Raw genomic sequence first — 8,658 nt, forward strand, 5'->3', positions numbered from 1 at the left:
ACCCCCGTTTCGTCGGACCTTTCGAGGTTCTGAAGGTACTCAGTCCGGCGGCCCTGCGTCTTAAACTTCCTGCGTCCATGCACATTCACCCCGTTTTCCATGTCTCCCGGGTTAAGCCCGTCTCCCTCAGTCCCCTGATGCCTCCAGCTCCTGATCCTCCGCCTCCCGAGATGGTGGATGGTCACCCCCAGTGGCAGGTCCGCCGGTTGATGGGCGTTCGACGGCGGGGTCGGGGGTTCCAGTACCTGGTGGACTGGGAGGGTTACGGCCCGGAAGAGCGGAGCTGGGTCTCCCGACAGCTCATCGTGGATCCCGGCTTGATCACTGACTTCCATCGTGCCCATCCTGACGAGCCGGGTCGGCCTGGTCGCCGGGTGGCTCCCGTGGAGGGGGGGGTACTGTGAGGTTTTGTCCGCTGCTCACCTACTCGCTCTGTTCCTTTAAGCCTACTCGCTCTGTTCCTTTAGTTTTCTGTTAATCAATTGCATTCTCCTATTCACACGCTTCTTCCCGTAGACGCCGTTTGATTGGTGCTTCCCCAACCACACGCTTGTCAATCTCATCCCGCAGCTGTCACAGCTTGTCATTAAGCATTCCTCTGATTATATATACCCCGATTCCCCATCAAGTGTTGTTGGATCGTTTTGATATATTATCAGCATTTGCTGTTCCTTCCTTGCCTGCTGTTTTTCCCTGTGCTTTGCCTCCCAGGATATTCAAGAAGTATTCCGCTTGGACAACCCGTTCCCCGTGGCGACGCGCTCGCCCTGTTTGATCCTGCTCTCTTTACGCACAGCGCCTGGGTGAGTTTGGCAAGACTGTCTTTGACCCTATCGTTTTTCGTGTGTGTTAAACACTGAAGAGATCCTGCTTTTTGTCAGACTGTCACTCACCCTGTGCCTGTATTTTGGATTGTTCATTTTGGATAATATTTGCTTGAACATCGCTCACTGTGTGTATTCACACCGAAGATATTATCACTTGGATTATTATTGGGACTTCGCTCACTGTGTGTATTCACACCGAAGATATTATCACTTGGATTATTATTGGGACTTCGCTCACTGTGTGTATTAGCACCGAAGATTCTATCACGTGGATTGTTGTTGGGACGTTGCTCACAGTGTGTATTTACACCGAAGATTCTGTCACTGGATTATCTGTTTTGGGACAAGTCACTTCTCCTGTCACCTGCTCTGTTCCCAACTGTACTCTGAGCTAACCCGCTCTCTCTCTCCCTCTCTGTCACCACCTCGGGGAGCTGCCGAGAGGAATCTGCAGAGCGGCTCTGACGTCACAGTCTAATCCTCGGACGAACCATCCCGGGAGAAGCTGCAGAGCAGCAACATTCGTCTATGCTTGTATCCCAGTCTTTGTTTGTTCTCAACCAAGTTATTGCTGCTATTTTGTGAAATAAAACAAGCCCTAGTTTTTGGCAACTCTGAAACAACTCTCTTTGTGTCGTTAGCATTTGGGGTCGGTGTCAAACCATAACAGAATCCTCCATCCATAAAGTTAGAGTAAATCAATACTTTCATGGTAGTCGACCGAGTCAAATACTGGCCAACAAACTACGTAATAGTGATCTTGTAGGAAATATTACTACTGTTACATCAGAAAATGGTGAGCTGCTTACAGATCCAAAATTAATCAATACAAGATTTGCTCAATTTTATAATGATTTATATACTACAGAAGGTGAGCGCTCCTCTGAAGAGATTGAATCTTTTTTAAGTGGCCTTAACCTCTCTGTTTTGTCACCAGTTGAATCAAGTTTAATGGGTGCTCCTATATCATTACAATAACTCAAAACATCTCTGGAAACTATGAATAAAGGCAAGTGTCCAGGGTGGGATGGCATTCCCCCTGAATTTTATTTGAGGTTCTGGGACGTTTTAGGCCCACTACTACTTGAAATGATTAATATATCCATATCTAAAGACTCTTTAGGGAGAGATGTGAATATGTCCCTAATCTATCTTTTTATTAAAAAAAAGGTAAAGATCCAAACCAGTGTTCTAATTGGCGCCCTATTTCTTTAATTAATACAGATGCCAAACTATTTTCTAAAGTATTATCTTGCCGTCTTGAAAGGTTTACTTTTTACCTAAACTGATTCACCCAGATCAAAGTGGTTGTTAAAAAAATAACTTTCGTCTGATAATTTGTGACGTCTCCTTCACATTGTCAACTTCAATTTCAGTTCCTGGCATTTTTAACCAGTGGAGAAAGGTAAGAGATGTCCCTATCGTTTTTCTTATATGAATTATTCTACGTTAATAAAACATACCTGGTGATCAACTACAGTTTGCTGTAAACATTATGATATGCGTGTAGTGTTATGATAACGACGGCTGCAGCGGGAGCCGGGAGGACGGCGGCAGCAGTGGATTTGCGAATAGCATGCAGCTGCAGAGCCAGCGGCGCTTTCAGGTCAGGTCCGCTCAACAGGGCCCCCCCACCCAACGGCTGAAAGCTGTGACCAGACCTGAAAGCGCCGCTGGCTCTGCGGCTCTGCAGCTACATATGCTTCTAGCAAAATCCAGCATCCAGCCCGGCTGTTTGCAATGGGAGCAGCACGGACTCGGGACTTATTTTATTTGGAATATAATGACTTTATACGCAAAAGTAGCCTAGTTTTAAGTTAAAATATTATAAATCTACATGCCTTGAGGATGTCATTCTTTATATAGCCTGCCTATCAGGAAAAAAAATTATTCTAACGGAAACACTGATACCGTGATATATACCGTTACCGTCTATGCTTCAAATTATACCGTGATATACATTTTAGACCATACCGTCCACCCCTAGGTCAAAATTTTATAAATATGGTAAACATTTTATTTTTTAATCCATCAGCCAGTGTTATAACCGGAAATATTAGTTATATATCATACTGGTCATCGCGTCTCGCTCTTGCCATTATGAGATAACTCTTATCTCCTAGCACCTACTGTGCTCATGAACAAACAATTTGCACTCCTCCTATAAGACGCCGGACATGGTCACACTCTACCTTCCTCTTTTTTTGTTTCCAACATGGACGCTGCAGTGCACTCCATGAACTAGTTGTTATGAAATGCAGAGAGAAATTACACAATGTTGGGTTTTCGCCGGAGGTTCACCAGCGCCTGGAATCTTCTCGGCACATCCTAACAGCGCATCGGGCCTGTCCTGGGGTTTCCTCGTCTCGTGACAGCGGATTGAGGGACATCGCGTGCCGGCTAGCTGTCGGGCTAGGTTGCGCACAGGTAGGGCCTGCGCTGCCAGGCATTAATGCTAGCATTTGTGATACTGCTCGTTGTCCCGTGAGACAGCCGAGTTGTGTATTGGCGCGAGGGGCAGGATATTTGGGAAAACATGGTCGTCATGACTCTGTTTTGGGTGTTTTCCCAACTATCCTAGTGCCCGCGGCTAATGCTAATGCTACAATGCTGGGTCTCCGTTCTTTGTTCCCCGCAGAGGGCTGTCTTTACCAAAAAAGGTCTTCCCTCCTCTTAACCATTCATGCTGACGGTCAATCGGTGTCTAATGTTGGGGGTTTGGTGGGGCTTGTTTACCATTTTAATTGGGTGGATGGGCTGAGGCCTAGGGCTGGTGTGCTTTTTTTGAATCTATGAATTGTGTGCGGGACTGGTGTTTTTCTCTGGTCTGCATCCCCTTAACATTTGTGTGTATGGGCTAGCCCATTCTGCAGTGTGTTAGTGGAGTTTTCGTTCATTTATTCATTTACCCCTTCATGGGTGCACACCAGTGGAGGTTGCTGCATTCCTACTAGTGAGGCAGTGCTTCACTAGTAGTAGTCTTTTGTCTGCAGCCACCACTGGTGCTCTGTGCTTGTGAAGCAGGTGGCATCAGTCCTTTGCCTCTGACATGGTGGAACGGTGTCCTGCCCGGCCGACGCCATGAGGAGAGTCGGCCCGGCAGATGGCTGATGGGCTGTTAAAGCCTATACCGCTGCGGTATAGAATTAGCAGCGACTAGCAACATTGTTCGAATTGCTGTTTTTTCTGTCAAAAATGGTGTCGGGTGGTGGGGCCTTAGGGCCAGCCGACGTCGAAACATCGCGCAAGGTTTTGAGGTTATTAGCTTTTGACCTAGCCGCAAGCTATAACTGCAGGGAGGGCTAGGATGCTGTCAATGCTTGTTTACAGACATCTTTGGTTGGATCAGTCTCCCCTTGAGGAGGAGAGAAGGGTTTTCCCTCCTCAGGGCTCCCCTCTCCGCAGAGGGACTTTGGTCTTTCCGCAGGAGCGCGGGCGGTATTTGACCTAGGCCCCACACCACCTCACACCGCGCAGCCAGAGGTGAGGGCACGGCCTCGCCAGCGGCTGTGGCGAGGCCCCCAACCAGCGGCCATGTTTCCCCCGCCTGAGGTACCCTGGACACAAAGACAACAGGTGATCGCAAGGCCGACAGCCTTGGCGGCCGAGGGATCGGCTACATTAGATGAGCACGCCCTAAAAAAACATTGCCGTCTAGCTGTGTCTAGCTCGCTCTCCGGTCACTCCCCCCCCCCCCAACACCAGCGGGATACAGGCTCTGATTTGTTCCCTTTGGCCGCGGGCCGCATGCTTTTAGTGAAGCACGAGCGGCCCCATGTTTCGCTTCTCATGGGGACAGGGGCTGACACCCAGTTGCTGGCTAGGCCTGGGTCTGTCCGTGAGAATGCTGTGCTGTCAAGCGGCTCCCATGCCACACGTTCTGCGTCTGTGTTTTGTGAGCCTGGTGTTGTGTCTGTCAACGACGAAGGTTGTCAGTGGGGGGAACTCGAGGCCCAGGGGTTCGCAGTGCGAGTTCCCCCAGCCCCGCCCTTGCCAGGCCGGGTATCAGGCAGGCACGCGTGATTTGGGTGGTAGTAATATCACTGCAGGGCTACGGTGTGTAGGAACCCACCCTATCGGGCAGTGTGGGGACCTCACGCCTTGCATGACCAGCTGTAGAACAGTTCCTCAGCAATCCACCACTCTTTTTTAGCTCTTTTTAGTCCTATTTTAGCTATTTTTATCCCTGTGTACTTGTCCATCTTGTTTTAACACATGTATGTTATGTATAAACTGTTTTTTAATTGCTGTTTTTAAATTGCTGTTACGCTGCTTATGCTGTAAAGGACATCATAATCTCCCCTCGGGGGACAAATAAAGGTTTTCAATTCAATTCAATCCATGCCGGGGAGGTGTTCAGTGGGGGAGCTTTTGTTACCCAGTGTGATGTCAGCTTCCCCTGTATCAAGTTTCAAGTTTCAAGTTTCTTTAATAGTTGTCATACAAGGCGGTTAGGTGGCCGAGCGGAGATTGCGTTCGTCACCAGCCCCGGAGCTGTGAGCTCGATTCGCCTGTTCGAATCCAGCTCACAGCTCCGGGGTTGTCACCAGCTTGGCTGGCCGTCTGCACTGATACAATTGGCTGTATCAGAGGGTGGGAGAAGCTGGCGGGGTGGGTCCGGGTCGTTGTAAACAGCGACTCCTACAGTTCGGTCGGGGCGCCTGCTAAGCGCGGATTGGACGTGAGGGGGATAGTGTGGTCCTCCCACACGCTACGCCCTCTCAATGAGAATCCGCGCTGCCAGGTGAAAAGAAGCGGTGATTGGCTGGACGTGTGTCGGAGGAAGCACGTGGTAGCCTCCACTCTCCCAGATGATCTGACTGTGGGGGGTAAGTGCGCAGCGATCAGGAAGGGACTGGGAATTGGCATACGACTAACATTGGGATGGGAGAAAATCGGAGGAAAATGGAGGGGGAAAAAGACCAATAAAAAAAAAATAGTTGTCATACAGAAGTACAGAATACTTTCATACAAAATGCTTCTTACTGTTACGCTCCAGAGACTGTGCTAGACAAGATAGTATCAAATAACATAGTATAGCATGTAATTTAGAAGAAGAAAATGTGGTCACAGTGTTCGGTATAGACATATGTACAATGTTCTGAGTTACCATATAATATACAATACTATGCAGTGTACTAATGTACAGTACTATATAGTGCAAAGCAGAAATGGGATGAGGTACAATTTAGGTACAATTTACAGTAAGGTGTACGAGTTGTAGTGCAATCCTTCATCAATAAATATAAAGTGTGGGGAGTGGGTGCTACAGTGTGTTTGTTTAAAGTGGGTGTGTGCTATAAAGTGTGTGGAGTGGGTGCTACAGTGTGTTTGTTTAAAGTGAGTGTGTGCGTGTGGATGTGTGTGCTATGTGCGTTTGGTGGTTGTTGTTGTGTAGTGTTCATTGTTCATTTAGCAGCCTGATGGCCTGGGGATAGAAGCTTCTTCTGAGTCTTTCTGTGCTCGCCTTGAGACTCCGGTATCGCTTGCCTGACCGCAGCAGTTCAAAGAGGCAGTTGTTCGGGTGACTGGAGTCTTTAATGATTCTCTTAGCCTTGCCCTTGCAACGCTTGTTGTAAATGTTCTGGAGGGTGGGGAGCCCCCCTCCAATTGTGCGTTCGGCTGAACATGTCACTCTTTGTAGTCTGCTTCGGTCTTGTGCAGTGCTATTCCCAAACCAGGAGGTGATGTTGCCGGTCAAGATGCTCTCTATTGTACATGAGTAGAAGTTCTTAAGGATCTTCTGACTGACTTGGAACTTCCTTAGGCGCCTGAGGAAGTAGAGGCGTTGTCGTGCCTTCTTCACAACACTGTCAATGTGTGTGGTCCATGTCAAGTCCTCGGATATGTAGGCTCCGAGGTACTTAAAGCTGTTGACTCTCTCAACCGGTGCCCCGTCGATGCTGAGGGGGCTGTAGTCCTTGACCCCCGACCTCCTGAAGTCCACAATCATCTCCTTTGTTTTGCTGACGTTCAGGGAGAGGCTGTTTTCCTGGCACCATCCCGCCAGGACCTTGACCTCTTCCAGGTAGGCCCTCTCGTCGTTGGCAGAGATCAGGCCCACCACCACTGTGTCGTCAGCAAATTTGATGATTGTATTGCTACTCCGCTGAGCCACACAGTCGTGTGTGTACAGTGAGTAGAGGAGGGGACTCAGAACACAGCCCTGGGGGGCCCCTATGTTGAGGGTGATGGATGAGGAGGTGCAGTTGCCTGCTCTCACCACCTGGGGTCTGCCAGTCAGGAAGTCCAAGACCCACTGGCAGAGGTCATAGTTCAAGCCCAGGTCCCTGAGCTTGGCTATGAGTATGGAGGGGACTATGGTATTGAATGCCGAGCTGTAGTCGATGAATAGCATTCTCACATAGTTCCCCTGCCTCTTGTCCAGGTGTGATGCTGCTGTGTGCAGCACATGGGCTATGGCGTCCTCCGTGGACCTGTTGGGGCGGTATGCAAATTGCAGGGGGTCCATGTTGATGGGGAGGGAGGAGCAGATGTAGCCCTTTACTAGCTTCTCAAAGCACTTCATGGCTATGGAGGTGAGAGCTACAGGGCGGTAGTCGTTGAGGCAAGCAGGCTTGGATTTTTTGGGTACAGGGATAATAGTGGACTTCTTCAGGCAGGTGGGGATGACAGCCTGTTCTAAGGACAGGTTAAATATGTCAGTGAATACTGGGGCCAGTTGGTCGGCACAGACTTTTAGGACGCGGCCGGGGATGCCGTCCGGACCTGCTGCCTTCCTGATATTCACTTTTTTAAAGGTCCGCCTCACCTCATGCTCTGTTACCCTGAACACTGCGCCTCCATCAGCAGCCGACCCCCCCCCCCCCCCCCCATTGCCGTGGCTTGTGAGCTGGTGTTGTTATTACCAGCATCAAACCTCGCATAGAAGGTATTGAGGTCATTTGCTAAGGAGATGTCACTGTTCAGTTTGAGGGAGGCGCCTTTGTAGTCTGTCATCGTTTTGAGCCCCTGCCACATAGCTCTAGAGTCAGCTTGTTCAAACTGGAGTTCAATTTTATCCCTGTAGCGCCGTTTGGCCTCTGACACTGTCCTCCTTACGTTGTATCGCGCCACCTTGTGGTCATTCATGTTGCCTGCCACTAGGCCGTCGTTGTATGCTTTGGTGCGCTCTCTCAGAGCTTCACGGACGGATTTGTCTACCCAGGGTTTTTGATTTGGGTAAACTCTCATTTTGGTAGTGGGGATTGTTTCTTCCACCATAGTACAAACATAGTCCAGCACTGTCTCCGTGTAGACATTAATGTTATCTGTGTCGCGGAACACATTCCAGTCTGTGCAGTCAAACGCAGACTGGAGCGTCTCCTCTGACGTCAAATCCCATTTCTGCACCTCTCGCGAGACTACAGGAGTACTTTTGATTCTCTGTTTGTACATTGGTGAAAGAAAGATGGACGCGTGATCTGATTTACCAAAGCCACTATCAGAATGAGCCTTGTAGCCACCTTTAAATTGCGTGTAACAGTGATCTAGGATGTTACCGCCTCTGGTGTTGCAAGTCACATGCTGATAGAAGTCAGGTAATACCTTTCTCAGATTGGCGCTATTGAAATCACCCAGTACTAAAATGGCGGCGTTAACGTTCGCCGCTTGTATTCTATTTACCTCGTCGTGGAGTCTGGAGAGCGCGACGTTGTTACTGGCTTGCGGTGGAATATACACTCCTACAAGGATGATCGCCGTTAACTCCCTCTGGAGGAAGAAAGGACGACACTTGATGGTTATATATTCCAGGTCTGGGCAGCAGTGGTTGGAAAGTTCCTTCACGTTAGTTGGATCGCTCCAATTGTTGTTAAACATGAAGGCAATA

This window comes from Notolepis coatsorum (assembly GCF_963971535.1).
Source record: "Notolepis coatsorum genome assembly, chromosome: 7".
In the NCBI taxonomy this organism is placed as follows: Eukaryota; Metazoa; Chordata; class Actinopteri; order Aulopiformes; family Paralepididae; genus Notolepis; species Notolepis coatsorum.